This window comes from Eurosta solidaginis, chromosome 3, assembly GCF_040869045.1.
Source record: "Eurosta solidaginis isolate ZX-2024a chromosome 3, ASM4086904v1, whole genome shotgun sequence".
In the NCBI taxonomy this organism is placed as follows: domain Eukaryota; kingdom Metazoa; phylum Arthropoda; class Insecta; order Diptera; family Tephritidae; genus Eurosta; species Eurosta solidaginis.
The window spans coordinates 94,034,165-94,052,238 of NC_090321.1; positions in this window are offsets into that span (position 1 = coordinate 94,034,165).

Consider the following 18,074-nt stretch of genomic DNA (forward strand, 5'->3'; position numbering starts at 1 on the left):
GAAATGCAGCGGTATATTTCAATCAAGGTTGAGTGCAAGCGCTTTCGCTTCGTTATGTGGGGTTTTGGTAGACTTCTATACCTAGTGAGTGGACATAGTTTAAGACAAGAGGAGTTAGAAAACCTCTTTCGTTGTCCATGACCAATATTTTTGGTACTGAGAAGTAGTGCAGGAGATCAGTAAGCCTTTTTCGAATATGTATTGAAGACTTGTTCTTTATCGCAAATAGCTTAGCGAATTTTGAAAACTTATCTATTGCGCTAAGGTATTTTTGTTTTTCAATTTCGATGATGTCTATATGCAGAATCTCGCAGGGATAGCTCGGAATCGGTGTGGGCTGAAGGAAGGGTTTCGATGGATACCTATCGTATTTATTTAATTTACAGGTGTCGCATTGTTTGGAATATTCCCAGATTTGTGTGGCCATTGCCGGGAAGTAATATTGTTCGAGAATCTGCACCATATTTTCGCTTCTAAAGGAAAGTCCTTAGACATTGTATAATTTACTTCACTGGATATTCGTGCCTTAAGGGGTATTTTATATTCCTCAATTTTTAAAACACTGTTGTTCCGATATCCTTAAGGGTATCGTTGCCAATAATTCCATCGAATGTTTTTAGACCGGGAAGAATAAGGAAGGTTATTTCGGAATTAATGCCCATGTCTGTAAAAAATTTCGAAGTTATATTTTCGTTTATATCTACACAGCCCCCCGCTGATCGAACGCTAAATGATTTCTGCACAGGACAACCCTGTTTGGTCACAGTTGCGCTAATAAAATTCTTATTCGCACCCGTATCGACCAGAAAGTCCAGCGGGCGGCCGTCGGAAAGTTTGACTGGTACACGTCCATCTTTTCAACGGGTGGTTCCGAAGAAGTTAGTTGGCCCAGCTTTGGGGATTCCTGTTGATTTGGATTCGCCTTTCGAAAGGGAATCTTCGCTCCTGGGACGCCATGTTGTCCTTGGAGGTATTGGTGGTGCCCTGGTGGCAACTAAACCATGCATGTGATCTAGCATCACGTTCATTGGCGCAACAACGCGATTGCCGCGGCGTGCGCTGTGAACCGCATAGTTTCGGAAATTTTTTGAATTTCGAGGCATGAGGAATATGCCTCAGGTAGGGTTTTGGGACGTTGTATGAGGAGCATTTTAGCCAGCTCCCCGTTCAGGCCGCGGATGAAAACATCCAAGGCACGATTCCTGTAAGTGTCAATGAGGACTTTCGTTGTCTCCTCTGAGAACGTCTCTGTTTTGATTTTGTTTATAATTAAAGAGAATTGGTGATTCACGGCAGCGTAGAATCTTTTTGAGACAATTGATGGAGTTGATACTCCAAAGTACGGATGAAGAGTTTATCCGCGTAATGGAGTGATCTCTCTTTAATGGCACTCCAGTTGGTGCCGAATATATTGTACGATATTAGGGCAGTGTCAGCTGCTCCCCGTACCTTTTGGCGAATGTGCTGTAAAATAGCACGGTATATCGGTTTGTTTCTCATCACCTCGAAGTCAGACAGGATGCACTCAACAGAGTGCACCCATGAAATATATTGGACGGGATTGCCGTCAAAGGTTTGCAATTCTTTCACACATTCGGATAACCTGGGGATGTCCTTAAGATCCGCCTCCGTTGCAGGAGCTCGCGGTTCTGCTTCCGGTACGGATGATTGGCTAGTTCCTTCTAAAACGTCGAGCCGGGATCCCAGATTGTCCAAGGCAGATACCCGCCTATCTACGCTGTTCACCTTTTCCAAGAGTGCGTTAACCGCACCTGTCAAATTTGTAACGTTGGTCTACCGCGCTTCCATTATCCTGCAAGAAAATATTAAGATTTATTTTTAGATATTCTACTTACGCCCCTATCACGTATAGGTTTAGCATTAGCACACTGTTTTTTTGTTTTTATAATTTTTTGGGCTATCAGCCTCTCTTCATTTTATACTGCACGGTTTTTCCCTTTTTTGCAATTTCTTGGGCTATCAGCCTCTTTTCACTTTATTGTGCAGGGGTTTTCCCTCTGCAATTTCTTGGGCTATCAGCCTCTTTTCACTTTAAAATGCACTTAGCTTCACTGGTCCCTGCTCGGACGCCACTTAAAGGATCTGTGATCCTTAAACTGAAAAAAATTAAAGGGCCAACTTGCCCTGGATGCTAAATAAGAAAAGAAGCTTTTTCACAATTAAGATTTAACAACTTTATTTAATATTTAATAATTAAATATGATAGTGTTTAGTATGAAAGCCCCGACGCAACTGCTCTCTGCGTGGACTAAAAAAATAAATAAATGTAAGGCGCGATAACCTCCGAAGAGATCTAAGGCCGAGCTTCTCTTCCAATTTGCGTCGTGCTCCTCTTGATTTTCCCTACAAAGAGCTTTTCATGACATAAATACACCCGGAGCGCTTGCCAAACACTGCTGAGGGGCAACCCCGCTTAGAAAAATTTTCTTCTAATTTAAAAACCTTATTTCTAAAATTTTGATGTTGCTTTGCCCGGGGTGCGAACCCAGGGTATACGGTGTGGTAGGCGGAGCACGCTATCATCACACCACGGTGGCCGCGTGGACTGGTGCTTCCTTTTATAACATTTCGTCCAGCAGCATTATGTAGCCAGAAATATGCGACGTCTGGGTGTGAGTGTGGCCTTCACTTCCTGCAGGTGTCTTACTTGGCTGACATGTGCAATGCAAAAGTCTCACAACATTGTGAAATAGAAATATGCTGACTCCGCTGCAATGTGCATAGGTACTGACTTGATTACCATAGGTTTAATAACGTTGCGCAATATTGTCATTGTGCGATATGATGAAATGCACTTGGCCTTGAAGCGGGTGTTAGGTTGCAGTTATGCTGCTTACAAAAATTATGCTGACACAGCTGCAGGTGGCCCATGGGACTGTTGGAAGAATTATTATGCTGGCAGAGCGGCACGTGTAAACTTCAGCTTGTGGGAATCAAACATGTTGGGTGCCGCCAATGTGTTAACATATATACTGTAACGAATTTTACTTGCAAATCCTCTTATTTGCCCTTTTGCTAGGTTCGTATCGCTAAACTGTTGAATAAATAACTCCAATATTGAATAATGGAAAAATGGCCTTTATTAAAATACTTCACAATACCACTCAAACTGTGCACCGAATAGCTTAATAACCAAACTGATAGCTCAAATGAAACTCCACTGTTCACAATAATACTGCTATTGCTCGCTAGATATCGTCTTAGTCGTAACTGCTTGACAACTCAAATCAAACTGAATTACTTCTTACTCGCCTGTCCCTCTTTTATAGTTTACGCTGCATACTTCTAGGCTCTTCGATTTCCAGAACTTACTAGTTAGTTTCGGCTACAAAATCGCCAGCCACAACTACGTGCACAAATTATTGCTCTCCCTTGTGACAACTCAGATAAGATATATGCATGTGTTTGTGCATTGCCGCTCCGTTGCTCGTATACGTACATATGTGTAAACGCAATTATTTATTCGTTTATGTAGATATATAATGATTGAATTATTGATGTGAATGTTTGTAGTTTACAGTCTCTCGCGCATACATAGGCGTATAAGTAAATGCATCTGGGTGTGACATCTTTCGGCTGCCTTATATATGTGTATACATGATTTGATTATTGACGTAAATACTGCTTATCGTGGCCTTAGCATCGCCTTAGTGATGGTATAACTTAGCGATGCTAATATCCGTGACACTGCCCTCCACCTAAGTCTGATCGTCCCGATCAGACAAATTTCTCGATCTAAACGCTGCTAGCCTCCCAATTACACTGCAATTTCGGGGACAAACCTTTTTTACGTTGCGGGTTGTATAACAGCACCAAATCTCCTTCCTGAAAACCTTCTGAATTAATTGCTTTATCATATCTGGCTTTCATCTTGTCACTCATAATCTTTGTTCGTTTCCTTATCAGATCATGTATTTCTCTTAGCTCTTCTTCCAAATCACTAATGGATTTCCTGATATTTCTCTCCGCATTGGCATCTATCCCAAAATTCAAATCAGCTGGCAGTCTAAGGTCATTGCCAAAAATTACTTTTGCAGGGGTTTGGCCCGTTGTCTCATGCACTGCTGATCGGTAAGCCATCAAGAATAATGGTATGCGGGTATCCCATTCTTTATGGTACTTGTCTACTACTTTCCTTAAGTGCTCCTCCAATGTTCTATTGAATCGTTCTACCATACCATCGGATTGAGGATGCAATGCAGTTGTCCGTGTTTTTCGAATGCCCAATGACTTACACATTTCCTGGAACACAGCTGATTCGAAATTCCTGCCTTGGTCAGAATGTAACTCCATTGGTACACCATACCTTGCAACCCAATTGTTTATAAACACGTCTGCTACCGTTTCCGCTTCTTGATTTGGGATTGGGTATACCTCTGGCCATTTGCTGAAATAATCCATAACTACCAGTACATATTTGTTTCCGCCGTTGCTAGTAGGAAATGGACCGGCGACATCCATAGCGATCCTTTCAAATGGCGCACCTGAGTTATATTGCTTCATCTCGCCATGACTCCGTGTTCTGGGCCCTTTTGCTCTGACGGCAACCAACCCAATAGATTCTCTGTTTAATCTTCTCGAGCGTCTTCTTCATTCCAAGATTACCTCCGCTTGGACCATTATGCAGCTCGCTGAGCACGTCAGGAATCCTCTTTCTGGGAACAACTATCAGTTTATTCTTGTATTTACCATCCTCACTCTCCCATACTCGATGAAGGCAACCGGATATCAATTCTAAACTGTTCCACTGTGCCCAATATGACTTCGCAATGGGACTCTCTGCTGACATCTCTTCTCTGTTTGGTCTTTCATTTCGTTCGAGCCCTTGCATAACATGTGACAGATCTGCATCTTATAGCTGGCACTTTCTTAGCTGTTCCTTGTCCCATTCATCTGTACATGTTATAGTCATTAGCCGGACATCTATAATGTCTTCTTTAGCCTCGGCTTTCGAACAGTGCTTGCATTCCAAACTACATGGTCTCCGTGACATTGCATCAGCATTTCCATGGGTACTACCTTTTCGATGCTCAATGGAAAAGTCATAGCTTTGGAGTCGCTCGATCCACCGTGCCAATTGTCCTTCCGGATTACGGAACTGCAGAAGCCATTTTAAAGCTGCGTGATCTGTCCTGACACGGAATCGCTGGCCGTAGAGGTATTTGTGAAAATGTTTAATGCACTCTACCAATGCCAACAGCTCTCTCCGCGTAACGCAGTAGTTCCTCTCTGGTTTTCTAATCGAACGGCTGTAATATGCAACTACCTTCTCCTGTCCATCGACCAGTTGTGATAAAACGCCTCCTATAGCATACCCGCTCGCATCTGTATCTAGAATAAATTGTTGCTCCTGGAATCGGATATGCCAACATTGGGGCAGTGCACAAGCGCTCTTTCAATGTTTGGAAAGCTACTTCTTGCTCCTTCTTCCATTCAAAAGCTTTATTTTTTCTTGTTAGCTCGTGGAGACTATGGGCTACGCTGGTAAAATTTGGTACAAATCGGCGGTAATATGTGCACAGCCCAAGGAAACTTCTCAATTCATGCAGATTCTGTGGTCTTGGCCAATCTTTTACTGCCTCTATCTTTTCATTCGCTGTACGGATACCTTCTGTCGTTACCTTGTGACCCAAATAATTTACTTCCTTTTTAAACAGCGCACACTTTTTGGGACTTAACTTCAGACCAGCGCCAGCTATTCTCTGGAAAATTTCATCTACGTTTTTAAGATGTTCATCAAAGTTCTTGCCCAATACGATGATGTCGTCCAGGTACACCAAGCATGTTTTCCAATGTAGTCCTTTCAATACCTGGTCCATGAGTCTCTCAAAAGGAGCTGGTGCATTACAAAGTCCTAAAGGCATCACTGTAAATTGCCAAAGACCATCACCCACACTGAAGGCTGTTTTCTCTTTATCTTCCTTCTTCACTTCAACTTGCCAGTAGCCGCTTTTCAAGTCCAGTGTGGAAAACCATTTCGTACCAGATAGCGAGTCCAGAGTGTCGTCAATTCTTGGCAATGGGTAGCTATCCTTTTTCATTACGTCATTCAACTTCCGGTAGTCCACGCAAAACCTCATTTTTCCATCCTTCTTTTTTACAAGTACAACCGGTGAGCTCCATAGACTAGCTGATGGTTCGACGACGCCGCTGTCGCTCATTTCTTGAATGATTTGACTCACAACTTCCCGCTTCGCCAGTGGAACACTACGTGGAGCTTAACGGATCGGCCTCGCATCTCCAGTGTCAATTTGATGTTTCACAACGTTGGTGCGGCCTGGTTTAGAATCATCCTGGTCAAATATGTTCGCGTACTTTAGGAGCAGTTGTTTTGCCTTACTCTGATATGCTTCCTCGAGCCCCTGCGTCCATGCCGTGATGTCATTTGAAAGATCACTATTACTAGCTGAAACGTGTTCCTGGAACTGTTCACAGTTAACAACTACTTCAGCGTCTTGGCATCTTCCCAAAATAGCTCCTTTAGTCAGTTTGAGTGGTGACTTGAACTCATTGAGTACTCTTACCGGAATACGTCCATCTTGTTTTGTCATAGCCAGGGCTTTTCCTACAAGTATGTTTAGTGCTGATTTGTGTGCTGCTTCGACAACCCACACTTTGTTTGTGCCACAATCTCCATCAACCTTTGCCCAGATGACTGCTTCGGATTTTGGTGGTATTTGCTGACTCTCTTCCACCAGCACTCGTTTACTGCTGTAGCCTCTCTCGTAGCCGAAATTAAGTGGTACATCCATGTTTTTATATCGCATCGTCTTGCTTTGCATGTCGATCTTGATGCCCTGGTCGATTAAGAAGTCCACTCCAATTATGATTTCATCAACAATTTCTGCCACTATAAAATTGTGTACTACCGTGACGTTCCCAATTGCGACTTCACATTCTACTTCTCCAATTACCTGGGTGTCCTCTCCCGTGGCTGTACGTAATCTTGCTCCAAGCAATGGTCTTATTTTTTTGTTGACTAAATCCGATCGAATGATGGAATGAGATGCACCCGTATCTAAAGTCAGTAAACGTTCCTTTCCGTCCACATGTCCTCCAACAGTAAGATTGCTCGATCTTCTTCCAATCTGCGAGATAGAGATTATGGGGCATTCAATTGCGGGAGCCAGCTGTCGCCCCTTGCGGCTGACTCGATTTAGTTTAACGATTGAGTGGTCTTGGATATTTGCTCATCACCTTCTGCTCTGCGTTTACGACCACCCACATTGTTGGAGCTATTGGGACCGCTGCTGCAATGTCGTGCAATATGACCTGGGTTGCCGCACTTGAAACATTTAATAACTCCGGGATTTTTCTGTTGTGATCCCTTCAGTGCTTCCAAAATTGTGTCTACCCAATCTGGTCTTTCCACTTCCACACGATGAGCTTTGTATGCTGGTTTACTCAATAGTGAGGCCGTTTCCTGAGTCAATCCATGTGGTACCGTTTCAGAAAATGTCAGCTTTGGGTTTGCGTATGTAGCTCGCTTCGTTTCCACGTCCCGTATGCCATTTATGAAACTCTGGATTTTTACCCTCTCGGTGTATTCCACGATTGCGTCCGCATTTGCGAGATGAGCTAACCTTTCAACATCCGAGGCAAACTCCTGCAAAGTCTCATTCGCTCTTTGGTGACGGTTTTGCAACTCAATTTGGAATATCTGTTTCCTATGCTCGCTTCCATAACGTCGTTCTACAGCAGCCATCAATGTTTCATAACTGTTCCGTTCGTACTCTGGAATCGTCTGTAAGATTTCCGCTGCAGGCCCTTTCAATGCCACGTACAGTGCAGCAACTTTATCTTCAGCATTCCATTGGTTCACTGCTGCGGTCTTCTCAAACTGTAGCTTAAAGACCTGAAAAGGAACAGAACCGTCAAAGGATGGTGTCTTTACCTTTGGATTACTCGCTGAAACAGCTGGACGATTTAGTTGTAACTGCTCCATACGACCTTTTAAATCATCTACTTCTGCCTGAAATTGAGCCATTTTTGCATCCTGCGCTTCCAGTTTTGATGATACCTGTTCCAAAATTTCTGCCGACATTTCAGATATTCGAGCCTCTTGCGCTTCCAATTGAGATGCCATATATGTCCTTTGGTCTTCCAGTTGAGATGACACTTGCGACGTCATTTCTGAAATACGTGTCTCCTGTGATTCCAGTTTGGATGCCATATATGTCTTCTGTTCTTCCAGTTGGGATGCCATATATGTCTTCTGTTCTTCCAGTTGAGCTTCCATCTTGGATGTTATCTGTGTCGACATTTCTGAAATGCGTGCCTCCTGTGATTCCAATTGTGATGACATGTTGGTAGATATTTGTGATGACATTTCGGACATTTGTGCCGATATTGCAGCCAATATCATGTTCAGGTCTGTATTCGCCATTGTCTGCGGTGTTTCTTCCATTTTTGTTATTTCCTCGCCATCAAGATGAAATTCATACTCTTCCACATCAATTCCTTCTGCTTCCATTGCCTCTCGTAGCCTTGCCTGAAGTTCAAGTTTAACGCCGCTTGTATTTAATCCACGGCTCTCCAACTCCTTCTTTAGTTGCTGGATCTTCAATTCACTGAACTTTGCCATGTCCATGTTGTCCTCTGGAATTTATTCAACAATTCCTCTTCTGACACCAATTGTAACGAATTTTACTTGCAAATTCTCTTATTTGCCCTTTTGCTAGGTTCGTATCGCTAAACTGTTGAATAAATAACTCCAATATTGAATAATGGAAAAATGGCCTTTATTAAAATATTTCACAATAACACTCAAACTGTGCAACGAATAGCTTAATAACCAAACTGATAGCTCAAATGAAACTCCACTATTGAAAATAATACTGCTATTGCTCGCTAGATATCGTCTTAGTCGTAACTGCTTGACAACTCAAATCAAACTGAATTACTTCTTACTCGCCTGCCCCGCTTTTATAGTTTACGCTGCATACTTCTAGGCTCTTCGATTTCCAGAACTTACTAGTTAGTTTCGGCTACAAAATCGCCAGCCACAACTACGTGCACAAATTATTGCTCTCCCTTGTGACAACTCAGATAAGATATATGCATGTGTTTGTGCATTGCCGCTCCGTTGCTCGTATACGTACATATGTGTAAACGCAATTATTTATTCGTTTATGTAGATATATAATGCTTGAATTATTGATGTGAATGTTTGTAGTTTACAGTCTCTCGCGCATACATAGGCGTATAAGTAAATGCATCTGGCTGTGAGATCTTTCGGCTGCCTTATATATGTGTATACATGATTTGATTATTGACGTAAATACTGCTTATCGTGGCTTAGCATCGCTTTAGTGATGGTATAACTTAGCGATGCTAATATCCGTGACAATGCATATATATATATGTAGATAAATAAATGTTAGGTGCGATAACCTCCACTGAGAGCTTTTCATGGCAGAAATACACTCGGAGAGCTTGCGAAACACTGCCGAGGGGCGACCCCGCTTAGGCAAATTTTTCTTCTACTTTTTCAACACACCACGGCGGCCGCCATTATATATGTATATATACAACAAGCAAAGTGATGGAAAAGTAAGTTTTTAAAAAGTTTACAGAAATATATATTAATCTTACAAAATGCTGCTTTTTCGCTTACAAAACGTTTGAAAGAAAACGTAAAATAATCAAAATTTAACTTTGATTGGAAGCTTGAAATTGTAAGCTTACATAAAATTTTATAAGAAAGCAATACATTTAAATCATCGCTTCTTGGCTCTACCAACTGGCACCAATTGGTCACACCAAGGGAGTTTAAATCGTTTTCCGCCTGGTCCTTCCAGCGGAGTGGGGGCCGCCCTCTCAATCTGCTTCCATAGGCGGGTTCCGATAAAAATACTTTCTTAGCCGGAGCGTCATCTTTCATTCGCATAACATGTCCTAGCCAGCGTAGCCGCTGCGCTGTAATTCGCTGAACTATGTTGATGTCTGCGTAAAGCTCGTACAGCCCATCATTAAATTTTCTTCGGTACTCGCCAACGCCATATCAGCCATTGGACCGCGGATCACTCCAGTATATACATATAAACGGTTGCCGTTGGAGGTCAGAAACATCGATTTCCCTAAATACATACAAACAAAAGCTTTCCTAAATATTGCATTTTTAAATTAGAAAATAAAGCTATTTATAGTAAGTACGTCGGCCTATTATGATGAATCTTACGCCGCCGCCGCCTCCGCCGCTAAAGTGAGCCGCGTAAACCTCTGGCGTGGATCATTTGAAAAGGAGAGATAAAAATGTATGTCGGACCAAGGCTAGTAGAAAGGCGATCACAAGAGGAAATTATTCAGCAAGTAAAAGGCGCCGAGTCTACTGCAGATTGTGCCCGTGCTATTTAGCACGCTTCTATTTTTATACTCAGTTGAGCAGAGCTCACAGAGTATATTAACTTTGATTGGATAACGGTTGGTTGTACAGGTATAAAGGAATCGAGATAGATATAGACTTTCATATATCAAAATCATCAGTATCGAAAAAAAAATTGATTGAGCCATGTCCGTCCGGCCGTCCGTCCGTCTGTCCGTTAACACGATAACTTGAGTAAATTTTGAGATATCTTGATGAAATTTGGTATGTAGATTCCTGGGCTCTCATCTCAGATCGCTATTTAAAATGAACGATATCGGACTATAACCACGCCCACTTTTTCGATATCGAAAATTTCGAAAAACCGAAAAATGCGATAATTCATTGCCAAAGGTGGATAAAGCGATGAAACTTGGTAGATGGGTTGACGTTATAACGCAGAATAGAAAATTAGTAAGATTTTGGACAATGGGCGTGGCACCGCCCACTTTTACAAGAAGGTAATTTAAAAGTTTTGCAAGCTGTAATTTGGCAGTCCTTGAAGATATCATGATGAAATTTGGCAGGAACGTTACCACTATTACTATATATGTGCTAAATAAAAATTAGCAAAATCGGATGAAGAACACGCCCACTTTAAAAAAAAAATTTATTGAAATTAAAATTTTAACAAGAAATTTAATATCTTTACTGTATATAAGTAAATTAAGTCAAAATTCATCTCCAGTAACGATATGATGCAACAAAATAGAAAAATAAAAGAAAATTTCAAAATGGGCGTGGCTCCGCCCATTTTCATTTAGTTTGTCTAGAATACTTTTAATGCCATTAGTCGAGCAAAAATTTACCAATCCTTCTTAAATTTGGTGGGGGCATAGATTCTATGACGGTAACTGTTTTCTGTGAAAATGGGCGAAATCGGTAGAAGACACGCCCAGTTTTTATACACAGTCCACCGTCTGGCCTTCCGCTCGGCCGTTAACACAATAACTTGAGCCAGCACCGATATATCTTTACTAAACTTAGTCCACGTACTTATCTGAACTCACTTTATCTTGGTATAAAAAATGGCCGAAATCCGACCATAACCACGCCCATTTTATCGATATCGAAAATTACGAAAAATGAAAAAAATGCCATAATTCTATACCAAATACGAAAAAAGGGATGAAACATGGTAATTGGATTGGTTTATTGACGCAAAATATAACTTTGGAAAAAACTTTGTAAAATGGGTGTGACAGCTACCATATTAAGTAGAAGAAAATGAAAAAGTTCTACAAGGCGAAATCAACAGCCCTTGGAATATTGGCAGGAATACTGTTAGTGGTATTGGATATATAAATAAATTAGCAGTACCCGACAGATGATTTTCTGGATCACCTGGTCCACATTTTGGTCGATATCGCGAAAACGCCTTCACATATACATCTAAGGGCCACTCGCTTTTAAAACCCTCATTAATACCTTTAATTTGATATCCATATCGTACAAACACATTCTAGAGTCGCCCCTGGCCCACCCTAATGGCGATATCTCGAAAAGGCGTCCACCTATAGACCTAATGCCCACTCCCTCTTAAAATGCTCAATAACACCTTCCGTTTGATACCCATATCGTACAAACATTCTAGAGTCACCCCTGGCCCACCCTAATGGCGATATCTCGAAAAGGCGTCCACCCATAGACCTAATGCCCACTCCCTCTAAAAATGCTCAGTAACACCTTTCGTTTGATACCCATATCGTACAAACATTCTAGAGTCACCCCTGGCCCACCCTAATGGCGATATCTCGAAAAGGCGTCCACCTATAGACCTAATGCCCACTCCCTCTTAAAATGCTCAGTAACACCTTTCGTTTGATACCCATATCGTACAAACATTCTAGAGTCACCCTTGGTCCACCTTTATGGCGATATCTCCAAAAGACGTCCACCTATAGAACTAAGGATTACTCCCTTTTAAAATACTCATTACCACCTTTCATTTGATACCAATATCGTACAAACACATTCTAGAGTCACCCCTGGCCCACCCTTATGGTTATATCTCGAAAAGGCGTCCACCTATAGACCTAATGCCCACTCCCTCTAAAAATGCTCAGTAACACCTTTCATTTGATACCCATATCGTACAAACATTCTAGAGTCACCCTTGGTCCACCTTTATGGCGATATCTCGAAAAGGCGTCCACCTATAGAACTAAAGATTACACTCTTTTAAAATACTCATTACCACCTTTCATTTGATGCCAATATCGTACAAACACATTCTAGAGTCACCCCTGGCCAACCCTAATGGCGATATCTCGAAAAGGCGTCCACCTATAGACCTAATGCCCACTATTAAAATGCTCAGTAACACCTTTCGTTTGATACCCATATCGTACAAACATTCTAGAGTCACCCCTGGCCCACCCTAATGGCGATATCTCGAAAAGGCGCCCATCTATAGACCTAATGCCCACTCCCTCTAAAAATGCTCAGTAACACCTTTCATTTGATACCCATATCGTACAATCATTCTAGAGTCACCCTTGGTCCACCTTTATGGCGATATCTCGAAAAGGCATCCACCTATAGAACTAAGGCCCACTCCTTTTTAAAATACTCATTACCACCTTTCATTTGATACCCATATCGTACAAACACATTCTAGAGTCACCCCTGGCCAACCCTAATGGCGATATCTCGAAAAGGCGTCCACCTATAGACCTAATGCCCACTCCCTCTTAAAATGCTCAGTAACACCTTTTGTTTGATACCCATATCGTACAAACATTCTAGAGTCACCCCTGGCCCGCCCTAATGGCGATATCTCGAAAAGGCGCCCATCTATAGACCTAATGCCCACTCCCTCTTAGAATGCTCAGTAACACCTTTAGTTTGATACCTAATATCCGTGACAATACATATTGTTACGAATATTAGCAAAACTAAGGAGTGCTGCCAGCTCTAAGCCGATCTAAGCAGTGACGTGAATGCACATCAATAATTCAATCATTATGTATCTACATAAACGAATCAATAATTGCGTCTACACATATGTACACATTCCGACGAGCAACATTTACATACAAGGCAGCGAGAGATGAGATGTCACACACCGATGAATTTACTTATACGCTTATGTGTGTGCGGGAGACTGTAAACTACAAACACATGCATATACCTTATCTGAATTGTCACAAGAGAGAGCAATAATTTGTGCACGTAGTTGTGGCGGCGATTTTGTAGCCGAAACAACTAGTAACTTCTGGAAATCGAAGAGCCTAGAAGTATGCAGCGTAAACTATAAAAGCGATGCAGGCGAGTAAGAAGTAATTCAGTTTGATTTGAGTTGTCAAGCAGTTGCGATTAAGACGATATCTAGCGAGCAATAGCAGTACTATTTTGAATAGTAGAGTTTCATTGAGCTATCAGTCAGTGTGGTTATTAAGCAAGCTATTCGTTGCACAGTTTGAGTGTATTGTGAAGTACTTTAATAAAGGCCATTTTGCATTATTACAAATTGGAGTTATTTATTCAACAGTTTAGTGATTCGAACTTAGCAGAGGATTGCAAATAAGAGGATTTGCAAATAAAAATTCGTTACAATTGGTGTCAGAAGAGGAATTGTTGAATAAATTCCAGAGGACAACAACGACATGGCAAAGTTCAGTGAATTGAAGATCCAGCAACTAAAGAAGGAGTTGGAGAGCCGTGGATTGAATACAAGCGGCGTTAAACTTGAACTTCAGGCACGGCTACGAGAGGCAATGGAAGCGGAAGGAATTGATGTGGAAAAGTATGACTTTCATCTTGATGACGAGGAAGTAACAAAAGTTGAAGAGAAAAACGAAACATCGCAGACAGTTACGAGCACAGACTTGAACATGATTTTGGCTGCAATATCTGCTCAAACATCGAAAATGTCATCACAACTAGAATCGCAGGAGACACGCATAACATCCAAGATTGAAGCACAAGAAACGCGTATGTCAGAAATGTCGACACAGATTACATCGAAGATTGAAGCACAAGAAACGCGTATGTCAGAAATGTCGACACAGATTACATCGAAGATTGAAGCACAAGAAACGCGTATGGCAGAAATGTCGACACAGATTACATCAAAGATGGAGACACAATTGGAAGAACAGAAGACATATTTGGCATCTCAACTGGAAGCGCAAGAGGCACGTATATCTGAAATGTCGGCACAAATTTCGGAACAGGTATCAGCGCAGCTCTTTGTGAAACTGGAAGAGCAGGATGCAAAAATTTTACAACTCGAGGACAAAATTGATGCCGAAATAGAAGCGTTAAAAGGTCGTATGGGGCAGTTACAACTAAACCGCCCAGCTGTTTCAGCGAGTAATCCAAAGGTAAAGACACCATCCTTTGACGGTTCTGTTCCTTTTCAGGTCTTTAAGCTACAGTTTGAGAAGACCGCAGCAGTGAACCAATGGAATGCTGAAGATAAAGTTGCAGCTCTGTTCGTGGCACTGAAAGGGCCTGCCGCGGAAATCTTACAGACCATCCCAGAGTACGAGCGGAACCACTACGAAACATTGATGAGCGCTTTAGAGAGACGTTACGGAAGCGAGCATAGGAAACAGATATTCCAAATTGAGTTGCAAAACCGCTACCAAAAAGCAAATGAAACATTGCAGGAGTTTGCTTCAGATATTGAAAGATTGGCTCATCTTGCAAATGCGGACGCACCCGTGGAATACACTGAAAGGGTAAAAATCCAGAGTTTCATAAATGGCATACGGGACGTGGAAACGAAGCGAGCTACATACGCAAACCCAAAGCTGACATTTTCTGAAACGGTATCACATGCATTGACTCAGGAAACGGCCTCACTATTGAGTAAACCAGCATACAAAGCTCATCGTGTAGAAGTGGAAAGACCAGATTGGGTAGACACTATTTTGGAAGCACTGAAGGGATCACAACAGAAAAATGCCGGAGTTATTAAATGTTTCAAGTGCGGCAACCCAGGTCATATTGCACGACATTGCAGCAGCGGTCCCAATAGCTCCAACAATGTGGGTGGTCGTAAACGCAGAGCAGAAGGTGATGAGCAAATATCCAAGACCACTCAATCGTTAAACTAAATCGAGTCAGCCGCAAGGGGCGACAGCTGGCTCCCGCAATTGAATGCCCCATAATCTCTATCTCGCAGATTGGAAGAAGATCGAGCAACCTTACTGTTGGAGGACATGTGGACGGAAAGGAACGATTATTGACTGTAGATACGGGTGCATCTCATTCTATCATTCGAGCGGATTTAGTCAACAAAAAGATAAGACCATTGCTTGGAGCAAGATTACGTACAGCCACGGGAGAGGACACCCAGGTAATTGGAGAAGTAGAATGTGAAGTCGCAATTGGGAACGTCATGGTAGTACACAATTTTATAGTGGCAGAAATTGTTGATGAAATCATAATTGGAGTGGACTTCTTAATCGACAAGGGCATCAAGATCGACATGCAAAGCAAGACGATGCGATATAAAAACATGGATGTACCACTTAATTTCGGCTACGAGAGAGGCTACAGCAGTAAACGAGTGCTGGTGGAAGAGAGTCAGCAAATACCACCAAAATCCGAAGCAGTCATCTGGGCAAAGGTTGATGGAGATTGTGGGACAAACAAATTGTGGGTTGTCGAAGCAGCAAACAAATCAGCACTAAACATACTTGTAGGAAAAACCCTGGCTATGACAAAACAAGATGGACGTATTCCGGTAAGAGTACTCAATGAGTTCAAGTCACCACTCAAACTGACTAAAGGAGCTATTTTGGGAAGATGCCAAGAGGCTGAAGTGGTTATTAACTGTGAACAGCTCCAGGAACACGTTTCAGCTAGTAATACTGATCTTTCAAATGACATCACGGCATGGATGCAGGGACTAGAGGAAGCATATCAGAGTAAGGCAAAACAACTGCTCCTAAAGTACGCGAACATATTTGACCAGGATGATTCTAAACCAGGCCGCACCAACGTTGTGAAACATCAAATTGACACTGGAGATGCGAGACCGATCCGTCAAGCTCCACGTAGTGTTCCACTGGCGAAGCGGGAAGTTGTGAGTCAAATCATTCAAGAAATTAACGACAGCGGCGTCATCGAACCATCAGCTAGTCCATGGAGCTCACCGGTAGTACTTGTAAAAAAAAAGGATGGAAAAATGAGGTTTTGCGTGGACTACCGGAAGTTGAATGACGTAACGAAAAAGGATAGCTACCCATTGCCAAGAATTGACGACACTCTGGACTCGCTATCTGGTACGAAATGGTTTTCCACGCTGGACTTGAAAAGCGGCTACTGGCAAGTGGAGGTGAAGGAGGAAGATAAAGAGAAAACAGCCTTCAGTGTCGGTGATGGTCTTTGGCAATTTACAGTGATGCCTTTTGGACTTTGTAATGCACCAGCTACTTTTGAGAGACTCATGGACCAGGTACTGAAAGGACTACATTGGAAAACATGCTTGGTGTACCTGGACGACATCATCGTATTGGGCAAGAACTTTGATGAACATCTTAAGAACTAGGAGGAAGTTTTCCAGAGAATAGCTGGCGCTGGTCTGAAGTTAAGTCCCAAAAAGTGTGCGCTGTTTAAAAAGGAAGTCAATTATTTGGGTCACAAGGTAACGACAGAGGGCATCTGCACTGCGAACGAAAAAATAGAGGCTGTACAGGATTGGCCAAGACCACAGAATCTACATGAATTGAGAAGTTTTCTTGGGCTGTGCACATATTACCGCCGATTTGTACCAAATTTTTCCAGCGTAGCCCATAGCCTCCATGAGCTTACAAGAAAAAGCAAAGCTTTTGAATGGAAGAAGGAGCAAGAAGTGGCTTTCCAAACATTGAAGGAGCGTTTGTGCACTGCCCCAATGTTAGCATATCCGATTCCAGGAGCAACATTTATTCTAGATACAGATGCAAGTGGATATGCTATAGGAGGCGTTTTATCACAACTGGTCGATGGACAGGAGAAGGTAGTTGCATATTACAGCCGTTCGATTGGAAAACCAGAGAGGAACTACTGTGTTACGCGCAGAGAGCTGTTGGCATTGGTAGAGTGCATTAAACATTTTCACAAATACCTCTACGGCCAGCGATTCCATGTCAGGACAGATCACGCAGCATTGAAATGGCTTCTGCAGTTCCGTAATCCGGAAGGACAATTGGCACGGTGGATCGAGCGACTTCAAAGCTATGACTTTTCCATTGAGCATCGAAAAGGTAGTACCCATGGAAATGCCGATGCAATGTCACGAAGGCCATGTAGTTTGGAATGCAAGCACTGTTCAAAGGCCGAGGCTAAAGAAGACATTATAGATGTCCGGCTAATGACTATAACGTGTACGGATGAATGGGACAAGGAACAACTAAGAAAGTGTCAGCTAGAAGATACAGATCTGTCACATGTTATGCAAGGGCTCGAACGAAACGAAAGACCAAGCAGAGAGGATATGTCAGCAGAGAGTCCCATTGCGAAGTCATATTGGGCACAGTGGAACAGTTTGGAATTGATATCCGGTTGCTTGCATCGAGTATGGGAGAGTGAGGATGGTCAATGCAAGAAGAAACTTATAGTTGTTCCCAGAAAGAGGATTCCTGACGTGCTCAGCGAGTTGCACAATGGTCCAAGTGGAGGCCATCTTGGAATCACGAAGACACTCGAGAAAATTAAGCAGAGATTCTATTGGGTTGGTTGCCGTCAGTCGGTC